The sequence below is a fragment of the Coregonus lavaretus genome, assembly GCF_964263955.1.
Source record: "Coregonus lavaretus genome assembly, chromosome: 31".
NCBI classification, from domain to species: domain Eukaryota; kingdom Metazoa; phylum Chordata; class Actinopteri; order Salmoniformes; family Salmonidae; genus Coregonus; species Coregonus lavaretus.
Genome location: NC_140018.1, coordinates 16,074,034 through 16,087,723, shown reverse-complemented (window position 1 = coordinate 16,087,723; position 13,690 = coordinate 16,074,034). Strand labels below are relative to the sequence as shown.

Here is a 13,690-nt window from a genome sequence, read left to right as displayed (position 1 = left end):
GTATGCAAATGTACCGGATAATCTCTTTAAGATGGCAGGAGAGGAGAGGCTGCAGGAGACTGAGCTCTGTGGCCCCACCAACACACCTATTGTTAGGTTTAAGAATGAGTGTCTGAAGAAAACATGTCGAGGAAATGGCAAAGTCATCAAATATTTTTTCACCTCACCTCCCTGATTAACTTTTGTTGTTTATTTACCCTCAGCAGGGCCATAAGCTAGGGGGCGGAGAGAAGTAGAGATGGGAGTGGAGAGGGGGATAGAGGGCCACTGAGTGGGAGATAATTATGAGAGGTTATAAGAGTAGGTGTTAAAGGAGGGAGGGGCCGAGAGCGAGAAAGGGGAAGAGAGTCTGTTTGCAGGCCAGAGAAAAAGCATCATGATCCATGTATGAGACACTTGCTCTGGAGATTGCATCAGTTGTGGCTTGAGCACAGGCTCTGTCACTTCAAAGAGAGGGAACGAGAGAGATGGAAGAAGAAGTCTGTGCAGGGCAGCCTACCTGTTTCTGTGAGAGAGGGAGAAACCAAGATAATGATAGCTGAAGAGAGACATAAAACAGACACACAGGGAGGTGGACAGGGATAGATAATGTGGATATCTGTTAATTTCTGGTCGTAAACCTTATTTTGCTTTATTTCTACCAGGCCCAACGCGTTCTCTGGCTGTCTCATCATGTGTATGCTAGCTCCTCAGTCCTCTCACGTCAGCTTGATTTTGGGATGTTCCATGTCCACCTCATTGAATAATGTTGAGTGTCATCATGGGATGTGTGTGTGTTATAAATGCATTAAGGTGGATCCATCTAATCTGTCCTAACACCACCATCTTCGCTGCAAATCCATTTTTAACCAAAACAAAAAGCCCAGATTAGTCCAAATAGACAAGACCGTAAAACAAAGCTTATTATTAGCGCCGACTCTGTCTTTTTTTAGACTAATTTTAAAACACAGTTCAAAAGAAGCATACCCTTTTATAGTGGGAGTGTCTGTAATTTAATGTGAAAATGTAAAACATAGATGTTATGACTGTCAATCTAATTCCAATGCAGCAGTAGGCTTATAATCCCAATGGGAGTCCTATCAGCCCTACTGATGACAACACAGCCTTGGCTTTTTGTTCTATTTTCTGTGAGTGCGTGTTTTGTGTTTGATCTGAATTAGGAACATTAACAGTGCCAATCTCAAGGGGCCCGTTTTACTTTTGGGGCTAAAAATAAGAAATTAGAAAAAATTCCTTTGTGGACCGTCACTGCAGACTCTGAAAGGAAGGTTTATGGAGGCACACCAGGCTGAAAGGTGTGTATTAATTTTGTGGTATTTGAAGAGTGACACACCTTCTCAAGCCCCTCTGCAGCAGTAGACAATGAGCAGACACACACTCACACACACCTCCCAGTCTTTCCCATGGGTTCAGTCTGGAGTCCCACCTGTTTTTCACCATGCCTTCCCAAAGCCCAGTGTTAAGTAGTGTGATTGCAGGTTTCAGACAGACCGAGCATTCTACAGAGAGACTGACATGACCCTGGGGACACTGCTACCTCTGCTACCTGTTTACCAGCCTCTTCACTGCACAAACTGGTCTTAGTTTACAGATCTGAGGTCATGGCAAAAACTGTCTACAGAATAATATTTGTAACAGAATATGTTTATATTCGCAACCAGAATAACCTCAGAACATCTCTCTCTGTGCCTTTGCCCTTTTTTCTTTAGCCTTTACTATGGTATGATACACTAGATGGGTCTAGTTCATACAGTTTTAACGGGTCCTAATGGATGCAAGGTAGTGATGGGGTGGGGAATCTATATACATATCGCAATATTATTTTTGGATGATATTATATCGATATTTGACTCCGATATATTTTTAAAAATAACAATAAAAAGTGTTTATATACATTACCGTTCAAAAGTTTGGGGTCACTTAGAAATGTCCTTGTTTTTGAAATAAAACTTTTTTTTTGTCCGTTAAAATAACATCAAATTGTTCAGAAATACAGTGTAGACCTTGTTAATGTTGTAAATCGCTATTGTAGCTGGAAACGGCTGATTTTTAATGGAATATCTACATAGGCGTACAGAGGCCCATTATCAGCCGTTATTTGGCAATTTCTCGCATATAGCTTTTATTTCTCAGAACAAGAATAGACTGACGAGTTTCAGAAGAAAGTTATTTGTTTCTGGCCATTTTGAGCCTGTAATCGAACCCACAATTGCTGATGCTCCAGATACTCAACTAGTCTCAAGAAGGCCAGTTTTATTGCTTCTTTAATCAGCACAACAGTTTTCAGCTGTGCTAACATAATTGTAAAAGGGTTTTCTAATGATCAATTAGCCTTTTAAAATGATAAACTTGGATTAGCAAAAATAACGTGCCATTGGAACACAGGACTGATGGTTGCTGATAATGGGCCTCTGTACGCCTATGTAGATATTCCATAAAAAATCAGCCATTTCCAGCTACAATAGCCATTTACAACATTAACAATGTCTAGACTGTATTTCTGATCAATTTGATGTTATTTTAATGGACAAAAAAATTGCTTTTCTTTCAAAAACAAGGACATTTCTAAGTGACCCCAAACTTTTGAACGGTAGTGTATATAGGTAACGTTAGCTGGCACTAGTCGGCTGTACCTGTGTCAAAACTACGGTATTTCTCATCCTATAGCTTGTTCTCCATCTTCTTTTTAAATAGTTAGCCAACATGTTTTCAGCACTTTTATTTCTGCTGCTTTTTCCATGACATAGCTTCCAGTTGGTCAGTCTGATCCCTTATTGATGTCACTTGTTACATCCACTTCAATCAGTGTAGATGAAGGGGAGGAGACAGGTTAAAGAAGGAATTTTAAGCCTTGAGACAATTGAGACATGGATTGTGTATGTGTGACATTGAGGGTGAATGGGCAAGACAAAATATTGAAGTGCCTTTGAACAGGGTATGGTAGTAGGTACCAGGCACACCGGAGTGTCAAGAACTGCAACCCTGCTGGGTTTTTCCACACTCAACAGTTTCCCGTGTGTATCAAGAATGGTCCACCACCCAAAGGACATCCAGCCAACTGTGGGAAGCATTGGAATCAACATGGGCCAGCATCCCTGTGGAACGCTTTCGACACCTTGTAGAGTCCATGCCCCGACGAATTGAGGCTGTTCTAAGAGCAAAAGGTGGTGCAACTCAATATTAGGAAGGTGTTCCGAATGTTTTGTACACTCTGTGAATAGTGAGCAATATGTTTGGAACATCAAATCGCAATAAAATCACAGTATCGAATCACAATACGTATCGGTTTGGCACCTACAGTGAGGGGAAAAAAGTATTTGATCCCCTGCTGATTTTGTACGTTTGCCCACTGACAAAGAAATGATCAGTCTATAATTTTAATGGTAGGTTTATTTGAACAGTGAGAGACAGAATAACCCATGTCAAAAATGTTATAAATTGATTTGCATTTTAATGAGGGGAAATAAGTATTTGACCCCCTCTCAATCAGAAAGATTTCTGGCTCCCAGGTGTCTTTTATACAGGTAACGAGCTGAGATTAGGAGCACACTCTTAAAGGGAGTGCTCCTAATCTCAGCTTGTTACCTGTATAAAAGACACCTGTCCACAGAAGCAATCAATCAATCAGATTCCAAACTCTCCACCATGGCCAAGACCAAAGAGCTCTCCAAGGATGTCAGGGACAAGATTGTAGACCTACACAAGGCTGGAATGGGCTACAAGACCATCGCCAAGCAGCTTGGTGAGAAGGTGACAACAGTTGGTGCGATTATTTGCAAATGGAAGAAACACAAAATAACTGTCAATCTCCCTCGGCCTGGGGCTCCATGCAAGATCTCACCTCGTGGAGTTGCAATGATCATGAGAACGGTGAGGAATCAGCCCAGAACTACACGGGAGGATCTTGTCAATGATCTCAAGGCAGCTGGGACCATGGTAACCAATAAAACAATTGGTAACACACTACGCCGTGAAGGATTGAAATCCTGCAGTGCCCGCAAGGTCCCCCTGCTCAAGAAAGCACATATACAGGGCCATCTGAAGTTTGCCAATGAACATCTGAATGATTCAGAGGAGAACTGGGTGAAAGTGTTGTGGTCAGATGAGACCAAAATCGAGCTCTTTGGCATCAGCTCAACTCGCCGTGTTTGGAGGAGGAGGAATGCTGCCTATGACCCCAAGAACACCATCCCCACCGTCAAACATGGAGGTGGAAACATTATGCTTTGGGGGTGTTTTTCTGCTAAGCGGACAGGACAACTTCACCGCATCAAAGGGACGATGGACGGGGCCATGTACCGTCAAATCTTGGGTGTGAACCTCCTTCCCTCAGCCAGGGCATTGAAAATGGGTCGTGGATGGGTATTCCAACATGACAATGACCCAAAACACACGGCCAAGGCAACAAAGGAGTGGCTCAAGAAGAAGCACATTAAGGTCCTGGAGTGGCCTAGCCAGTCTCCAGACCTTAATCCCATAGAAAATCTGTGGAGAGAGCTGAAGGTTCGAGTTGCCAAACGTCAGCCTCGAAACCTTAATGACTTGGAGAAGATCTGCAAAGAGGAGTGGGACAAAATCCCTCCTGAGATGTGTGCAAACCTGGTGGCCAACTACAAGAAACGTCTGACCTCTGTGATTGCCAACAAGGGTTTTGCCACCAAGTACTAAGTCATGTTTTGCAGAGGGGTCAAATACTTATTTCCCTCATTAAAATGCAAATCAATTAATAACATTTTTGACATGCGTTTTTCTGGATTTTGTTGTTGTTATTCTGTCTCTCACTGTTCAAATAAACCTACCATTAAAATTATAGACTGATCATGTCTTTGTCAGTGGGCAAACGTACAAAATCAGCAGGGCATCAAATACTTTTTTCCCTCACTGTAAGTATCATGATAATATCATATCGTGAGGTCCCTGGCAATTCTCTGCCTTAATGCAAGGTCTATTTCTGCACACAGTCATACCATTTCCTATTGCGGGCATAGGCTTGGCTACTTTTCAGACTTCAGGGCGGTTTATGTCTCAGTAGCTCTGCCTATCCTCTTTCCTTTCATGCTTCTCTTCTCTCTCTCTGACTTCCCTCTAGCACCCCATTATTGTTCCTCTGACGCCCCTCTCTCCTGCTTACTGCCCCCACCTTCTCTTTCCTCCCATAACCTGTCTTCCTCCTCCCTCTGCCCTCTTTCCGGCAGCTCTCCCCTCCTCATGTCTTTTGACCACCACTCTCCTCTCTTTTCTACATCCCTCTAAGGTTGGGCGATATTACGATAGCATCGTCTATCGACGATGATAGACAGCAGTTGTCGATGGTGACGACATGATGTTACAGATGATGGTGACAGACGATGGTTTAGCCTATTTGAACTTGGCAGCACACAAGTGACATTCTGAGTAATTAGCCTATTCCTATTTGCTGTAGCCTTTTTCAATAAATCTGTTTTATATAGCCTACAGAACGCAGGAGAGGAATGTAGGCCAGACAGAGTGGAGAATTCCACCAAAGCACCGCAAAATGTCCAGTCAGAAAACATTGTTTCTCTTTCTCTGTCGGATGGGCATTAGGCTATAGCATAAACCTTGTAAGTATTTGTTTTTATGTAGCCTGTATTCCCTTCCCTCTTCATTTGATAGGCTACGAATATGACTGAAGGCTACGCGTCATCGTTTTATGTATAGCTTTCTCCGGATCAAACAAGGAATATAACGGAGTTCCATCTCAAAGTAATTTGAATAGTCTAAAACCTTAAGTAGCCAGAGCAATACAAATGAGACCGATCAAACAATATCAAAAACATATAGCATTTTTTTAATGACATATTTAAGCTTATTGAGAAATAAATTATCCATGCTGGCTGGGAAAATCCCTCCATGCGAGGTTGAAAACCAAATGGCCAATAACCCATCCTCATTCCTCCTACTGGCCTTATCATACAAGCTTTAAGACAAGTTGAAGTTATGAACAGTAGCTTATTTCCCAAATATTGTAGCCTATGAAGGCGTTGTCCTAAAGTTGTTGTGGCTTTTAAAAATAAGCCTAAGCATAGGCTGTTCTCAGTCACAGCAGTTTCTATCAAGCCAATGATGTAGTCCTATAACCTAGCTCACTACGGTAAGACGGCCCAACCTCATCAGACAGACACTGCTCCATCATGTGCGCATCCCACACACACACACACACACACACAAACCTGTTCTGCTCCTCCACCAGAAAGGAGTACTTAGCCTCAACAACAATATCTTTCGTCATGATTATTCCAGTTGCATTCGATTTCGTGCTATAGCCCAACTGTAGCCCAGTATTTGTTCATTACTGTTGTAATTCTTATGGGGGCGAAATCATCGTATATCACAATGTTTTATGGGTACATAATCACGATAGGACAAAAGTTGTCATCGCCCAACCCTACATGCCTCTACCTCTCTTTTCTTCCCTCCAGAGCCCCTTCAGGAAGGAATAGAGTGAACGTGTGACCCTGTCCTCAGTGGCATGTGCTGTGTTGGTGTCACAGGCCAACGTGCTTAGTGACAGCTTTAGCTGCTAATCTATCCTTGGAGAGGACGTTGTTATGTAACTCCCACTCGCCTCCTCTCTCAGGTGCAGGGATATGTGTGTTTTGAAGGGGGTCTTGCCCCCACCTATGCAGTGATAGCGGAAACACTGCCAACTCCATGGTAAAACCAGGCAAATCCTACTAGTCTGCGAGTGGCTACTCCTCTACTCATCCTAACCTTCCATTAGGACCAGTCATCTGTGTCATATTATCAGATATCGATATTTAATAAAGCCCCTACTCAACGCTCCGTCTTCCCATAAAATATCTCCATACCTACCCTGAAGGTCCTGTCCTGCTGCCCTGGTGACCGGCCGCAAATCACATCCCCCCCCCACCCCGCCCTCTGCGTTGGTCCTAGCGCAGCGTTTTTCTCTAATTGAGTTCCGGTTCTGATTTAATGTCACGTCAGACACTGAGACAGAAGAGAGCTGGAGTAGGGGGAAAGGAGGAGTGTGTCCCCTCTCTCTCTCTCTACATGTCTGCTCTGTCTGTACTCTGTAAGACATTACCTTTATAGTGAGCTGGCTGATTCAGGCTGTATCTCTACTTTTATAGTGAGCTGGCTGATTCAGGCGGTCTGTCCTTAGAGTTCCCATCACAGAGAGGGTCACTGAGGAGAAGGCCTAAATATTGTCTAGATAGGTGCTGATTGTAATTATCTAAAAAAAAAATGTTATACTGATATTAGATCAGCTCCTAAGGGCAATGACATACATCTTCCTAATATTGAGTTGCACCCCCCCCTTTGCACATCAGCAGAACCTGCCCTCATCTCCATTTCTCTGTATAAAGAACACTCCCCTCCACCTTGAGGACCTTGGATCCAGCAGACCTTTGTGTCCTCACTCCTCTCCTGGTTGTACCAGTCATAGAAATAGAATGAATAGGACGGTTTGGAACCTCTAACCCTGGCAACTTGAATGGGGATGCCCGTTCTATGGTGTCCTCTCCCCTTCTGCTGACTGGGCTGCTCGGGCAATGCATGGTACAGCTGTCCCTTAATTTGATTTGCCACCTCAGTGAGGCTGGCCGGGTCCTCCCTGGGTCCCTGCTGGGTCCCTGAGTCACAGGCAGGGGCCATTCAGGGGCCAGGGTCACAATGACACTCACTGCCAGCCTGCAAATTGTCAGCTGCTGCTGCTAACTTTCCAGGCAAAAGTGGTCAATGGCCTGCAGTTGTCAGGATAGCAGTGTTAAGGGGATTTGAACTTGGCGTCTCTCTGTTACCTGAATGGCGTTATTAGTGGGAGAGGCAGAGAAAGTGTTTTTGATTTTATGTGTATATATTTTGTGAACAGGCCTATTGTATGTTAGCTACAGTGCGCACCAAAAGTATTGGGACAGTGACATTTATGTTGTTGTTTTGGCTCTGTACTCCAGCACTTGAAATTATACTGTTTCTATGAGGTTAAAGTGAAGACTGTCACCTTTTAATTTGAGGGTATATTCATCCATATCGGGTGAACCGTTTACAAATTACAGCACTTTTTGTATATAGTCCTCCCATTTTAGGGGACCAAATGTATTGGGACAAATTCACTTGTGTGTGTGTTAAAATAGTCAAAAGTAAATAAGAATATCATGTTTCTAATCACTTCTACATTAATGTGAATGCTACCATGATTACGGATAATCCTGAATGAATCGTGAATAATGAGTGAGAAATGTATAGATGAACAAATATCATACCCCCAAGACATCCTAACCTCTCACCATTACAATAACAGGGGAGGTTAGCATTTTTGGGGGGGTAGGATATTTATACTACATTTTTGACTACTTTAATACACATATGTGAACTTGACCCATTACTTTTGTTCCCTTAAAAGGGGGGGGGGGGCTATGTACAAAAAGTGCTGTAATTTAGAAACGGTTCAAGTCAAATCAGTGCAAATAGTCTGGGTAGCCATGATTAGCTGTTCAGGAGTCTTATGGCTTGTGGGGTAGAAGCTGTTAAGAAGCCCTTTGGACCTAGACTTGGCTCTCCGGTACCGCTTGCTGTGCGGTAGCAGAGAGAACAGTCTATGACTAGGGTGGCTGGAGTCTTTGACAATTTTTAGGGCCTTCCTCTGACACCGCCTGGTATAGAGGTCCTGGATGATAGTTTGTTGGTGATGTGGACACCAAGGAACTTGAAGCTCTCAACCTGTTCCACTACAGCCCTGTCGATGAGAATGGGGGCGTGCTCAGTCCTTTTTTTCCGTTGTAGTCCACAATCATCTCCTTTGTCTTGATCACATTGAGGGAGAGGTTGTTATCCTGGCACCACACGGCCAGGTCTCTGACCTCCTCCCTATAGACTGTCTCATCGTTGTCGGTGATTATGCCTACCACTGTTGTGTCGTCGGCAAACTTAATGATGGTGTTGGAGTCATGCCTGGCAATGCAGTCATGGGTGAACAGGGAGTGTAGGAGGGAACTGAGCACGCACCCCTGAGGATCAGCGTGGCAATGTGTTGTTACCTACCCTTACCACCTGGGGGCAGCCCGTCAGGAAGTCCAGGATCTAGTTGCTGAGGGAGGTGTTTAGTCCCAGGGTTCTTAGCTTAGTGATGAGCTTTGAGGGCACTATGGTGTTGAACGCTGAGCTGTAGTCAATGAATAGCATTCTCACGTAGGTGTTCCTCTTGTCCAGGTGGGAAAGGGCAGTGTGGAGTGCAATATAGATTGCACCATCTGTAGATCTGTTGGGGCGGTATGCAAATTGGAGTGGGTCTAGGATTTCTGGGATAATGGTGTTGATGTGAGCCATGACCAGCCTTTCAAAGCGCTACAGACGTGAGTGCTACGGGTCAGTAGTAATTTAGGCAGGTTATCTTAGTGTTCTTGGGCACAGGGACTATGGTGGTCTGCTTGAAACATGTTGGTATTACAGACTCAGTCAGGGACATGTTGAAAATGTCAGTGAAGACACTTGCCAGTTGGTCAGCCCATGCTCGGAGTACACGTCCTGGTAATCCGTCTGGCCCTGCGGCCTTGTGAATGTTGACCTGCTTAAAAGTCTTACTCACATCGGCTACGGAGAGCGTGATCACATAGTCATCCGGAACAGCTGATGCTCTCATGCATGCTTCAGTGTTGCTTGCCTCGAAGCGAGCATAGAAGTAATTTAGTTGGTAGGCTTGTGTCACTGGGCAGCTCGCGGCTGTGCTTCCCTTTGTAGTCTGTAATAGTTTGCAAGCCCTGCTACATCCGACGAGCGTCGGAGCCGGTGTAGTACGATTCAATCTTAGTCCTGTATTGACTCTTTGCCTGTTTGATGGTTTGTCGGAGGGCATGGCGGGATTTCTTATAAGCGTCCAGGTTAGAGTCCCGCTCCTTGAAAGCGGCAGCTTTACCCTTTAGTTTAGTGCGGATGTTGCCTGTAATCCATGGCTTCTGGTTGGGGTACGTACGGTCACTGTGGGGACGACGTCATCGATGCACTTATTGATGAAGCCAGTGACTGATGTGGTGTACTCCTCAATGCCATTGGAAGAATCCTGGAACATATTCTAGTCTGTGCTAGCAAAACAGTCCTGTAGCTTAGCATCTGCGTCATCTGATCACTTCCTTATTTACAGAGTCACTGGTGCTTCCTGCTTTAGTTTTTGCTTATAAGCAGGAATCAGGAGGATATAATTATGGGCAGATTTGCCAAATGGAGGGCGAGGGAGAGCTTTGTACGCGTCTATGTGTGTGGCATAAAGGTGGTCTAGAGTTTTTTTTCCTCTGGTTGCACATTTAACATGCTGGTAGAAATGAGGTAGAACGGATTTAAGTTTTCCTGCATTATAGTCCCCGGCCACTAGGAACGCTGCCTCTGGATGAGGGTTTTCCTGTTTGCTTATGGCCTTATACAGCTCATTGAGTGCAATCTTAGTGCCAGCATCGGTTTGTGGTGGTAAATAGACAGCTACAAAAAATATAGAAGAGAACTCTCTTGGTAAATAGTGTGGTCTACAGCTTATCATGAGATACTCTACCTCAGGCGAGCAAAACCTTGAGACTTCCTTAGTATTAGATTTCGTGCACCAGCTGTTGTTTACAAATATACACAGACCGGCACCCCTTGTCTTACCGGAGTCAGCCGTTCTATCCTGCCGATGTAGCGTATATCCCGCGAGCTGTATGTCGCCATTATCCATGTCGTCGTTCAGCCACGATTCTGTGAAACATAAGATATTACAGTTTTTAATGTCCCGTTGGTAGGTTATCCTTGATCTTAGGTCGTCCATTTTGTTTTCCAATGATTGTATGTTGGCTAATAGGACTGATGGAAGAGGCAGATTACTCGCTCGCCGTCGGATCCTTACAAGGCTCCCCGACCTACGTCCACGATATCTCTTTCTCATGCGAATGACGGGGATTTGGGCCTTATCGGGTGTCTGTAGAATATCCTTTGCGTCCGACTCAGTGAATAAAACATCTTCGTCCAATACAAGGTGTGTAATCGCTGTCCTGATATCCAGAAGCTCTTTTTGGTCATAAGATACGGTGGCAGAAACATTATGTACAGAATAAATTACAAATAACGCGAAAAAACACACATAATAGCACAATTGGTTAGGGGGCCGTAAAACGGCAGCCATCTCCTCCGGCGCCATCTTGCACCCGATATGGATGAAAATACCCTCAAACTTATAGCCGACAGTCTGCACCTTAACATCAGTCATTGTATAATTTCAAATCCAAAGTGCTGGAGTACAGCGCTAAAACAACAAAAAATGTGTCACTGTCCCAATACTTTTGGAGCTCACTGTATATATCCTAGTAGAAATATTCATTATGTGGCTGTACGTTGGTATACTATCCCCGTTCCAGCCCTTTAAATTAGAATCCTTGTCTCGGCCCCGGACAGGTTAAGGTTAGGCTACTATGCTGGTTTAGCCTGTATCTGGGGCTGTCCTGTTTTAGCGCGCTGTTTCCCTGGGCCCTGTACGTTTTGTAGCTTCCCAGTCTGATCCTGTCTGTCTCCATGTGACGTCTGATCCCCTAAATCGCTGTGTCACGGTGTGGTCCAGGCACTCAGCTGTCCCCCCTGGGCCGCCTGACCAGCTCACATTAATCCCCCCCCACAGGGCTAAAAACACACACACACACACTCTAACCTAGTGTGTGTGTATGTTGTATTTCCTCCCCATCTAATCAAGGGGTACAGATTGTATAATGCAGACCTGTGCCCCTGACTACTGCTGTAACAGATTGTATAATGCAGGCCTGTGCTCCTGACTACTGCTGTAACAGATTGTATAATGCAGGCCTGTGCCCCTGACTACTGCTGTAACAGATTGTATAATGCAGGCCTGTGCCCCTGACTACTGCTGTAACAGATTGTATAATGCAGGCCTGTGCCCCTGACTACTGCTGTAACAGATTGTATAATGCAGGCCTGTGCCCCTGACTACTGCTGTAACAGATTGTATAATGCAGGCCGACAAATACATTTCGCTCCAGTGAGGTTGCAGACAGTGCAGTGGCAGCAGGCTATAGCCCAAAATAAAATGGTTGGACTAGCCTTTACAAACCTGCGTTTTCAAAAACACAGTCTGGTTATTGTTATTTATTTTTCCATCCCTTGTCTGTGTAGTCTGGTCATGCCTCTACAAAGCGTCATCATCACAGTGAAAACCTATGAGCTTTCTTTGCCTGCTCTGAGGCCCCCACATCACCTGGTGACTTCGTAGCATGATGATGGATAGGGGCCCTTTCAGCTGTGTGTGAATGGCCTGCCCTACAGAGACCTATCATTATAGGGACCTACAGTTCTATCTCCAACCCTAGAGCAGCAGGCCTGGTCTCATTGTGCTGTGGCTCCCCTGTGGGTGTGGACTGGGGACAGGCCTGTAGTACTGCAGGAGGATTTATGCCAGAGTGAGTGGGTGGGAGAGCACTGTAAATCTAGCATAGTGGACACCTTATTACTCAGGCTTTAGACTGTGAGGAGAGGCTGGAGAGGGATGGGTGTTTAGATGCTCACCTTTTGTGGACAGGGCAAAGAGGGCTGGATACAGCTGGAGGTGGAGATGATGAGTTGTCGTATGGACAAATCTATACTAACAATACTGTGTTAGGGAGGGCTGATGATAGTTGGTGAATACATGCTTTTTTCTTCAGCCTTTTGAACTGAGTGCAGTGCATTTGCTTGGACAGGGACTTGATCTGCACATTGTGTAGATCTGTCTTATAATTCTGCCTATCTTGTCTCTCGGTTGTATCTGAGCCGATGTCGTAACCCCAGAACAGGTGATGTTTTCAACTCTGACCTGTGACTGTAGGGCCCCGTGTAGCGCAGTTGGTAGAGCATGGCGCTTGCAACACCAGGGTTGTGGGTTCGAGTCCCACAGGGGGACAGTATGAAAATGTATGCACTCACTAACTGTAAGTCGCTCTGGATAAGAGCGTCTGCTAAATGACTAAAATCTAAAATGTACTATGCTCACACAATGTGTGTTCTAGTGAAAGTGGTTCCTGTGCTATATAGGAGTGCATAGAGCGATGGCGAGAGAGAGCCTAGCGGGCTAATCTAGGTCTCAGCCCACAGGGGAGCTGATCTGATGGGCGTGCAGTCAGTGTAAGCCTGTTTGTACGCGTGTGTGTTTTCCACGTGCTTTGGGGTCTGTGGAGAGGTGTACCAAGCCTGGGATTATACCTCTGGGAATAGGCAGTCACGCTACACAAGACCAGACAGAGGGAGTGAGAATGGGAGGTGGATGGAGTGAAAAGGGAGGTAGGGAAAGAAGCATGGAGAGAGAGGAGGAGGATGGCAGAAAGTGGGTGATGGGGAGGCAGATGAAGAGAAACCGACTAGAGGGAGAGAAAGAGAGAGGGATGAGAATAAGACAAAAGCAGACAGTGAGTAACCTAGTTGTCCTCACCATCGGTCACACGTTCACTCCCCCTCCCCTCCTCAGGTGTGAGTTACTACCTAAAGGTCAGAGCCGTGACGCAGGTACACAGCCGTACGGCTCCGTCTATTCGGTGTCCTCTGGGTCAGTGCAAAAGCCCATATATCTGTGAGTCACTGCTGCCAGTGGGAGCATCCATTTTGATTCTGTGGTCATCAAGCTGTACCATTCCTACTCATGTCTACTAACGCTCTCATACTCGCTCCATCTCTCTCTTTCTCCCTTCTTCTTTTTCACCCTCCTCTC

General features: G+C 45.1%; 1 protein-coding gene across 1 annotated transcript in view; it reads left to right on the top strand.

The window, feature by feature from the left end:
• The window catches only part of tulp4a (TUB like protein 4a), a 49,588-nt gene that overhangs the window by 13,024 nt on the left and 22,874 nt on the right, over positions 1-13,690 (top strand). The gene's annotated exons all lie outside the window — the stretch shown is intronic.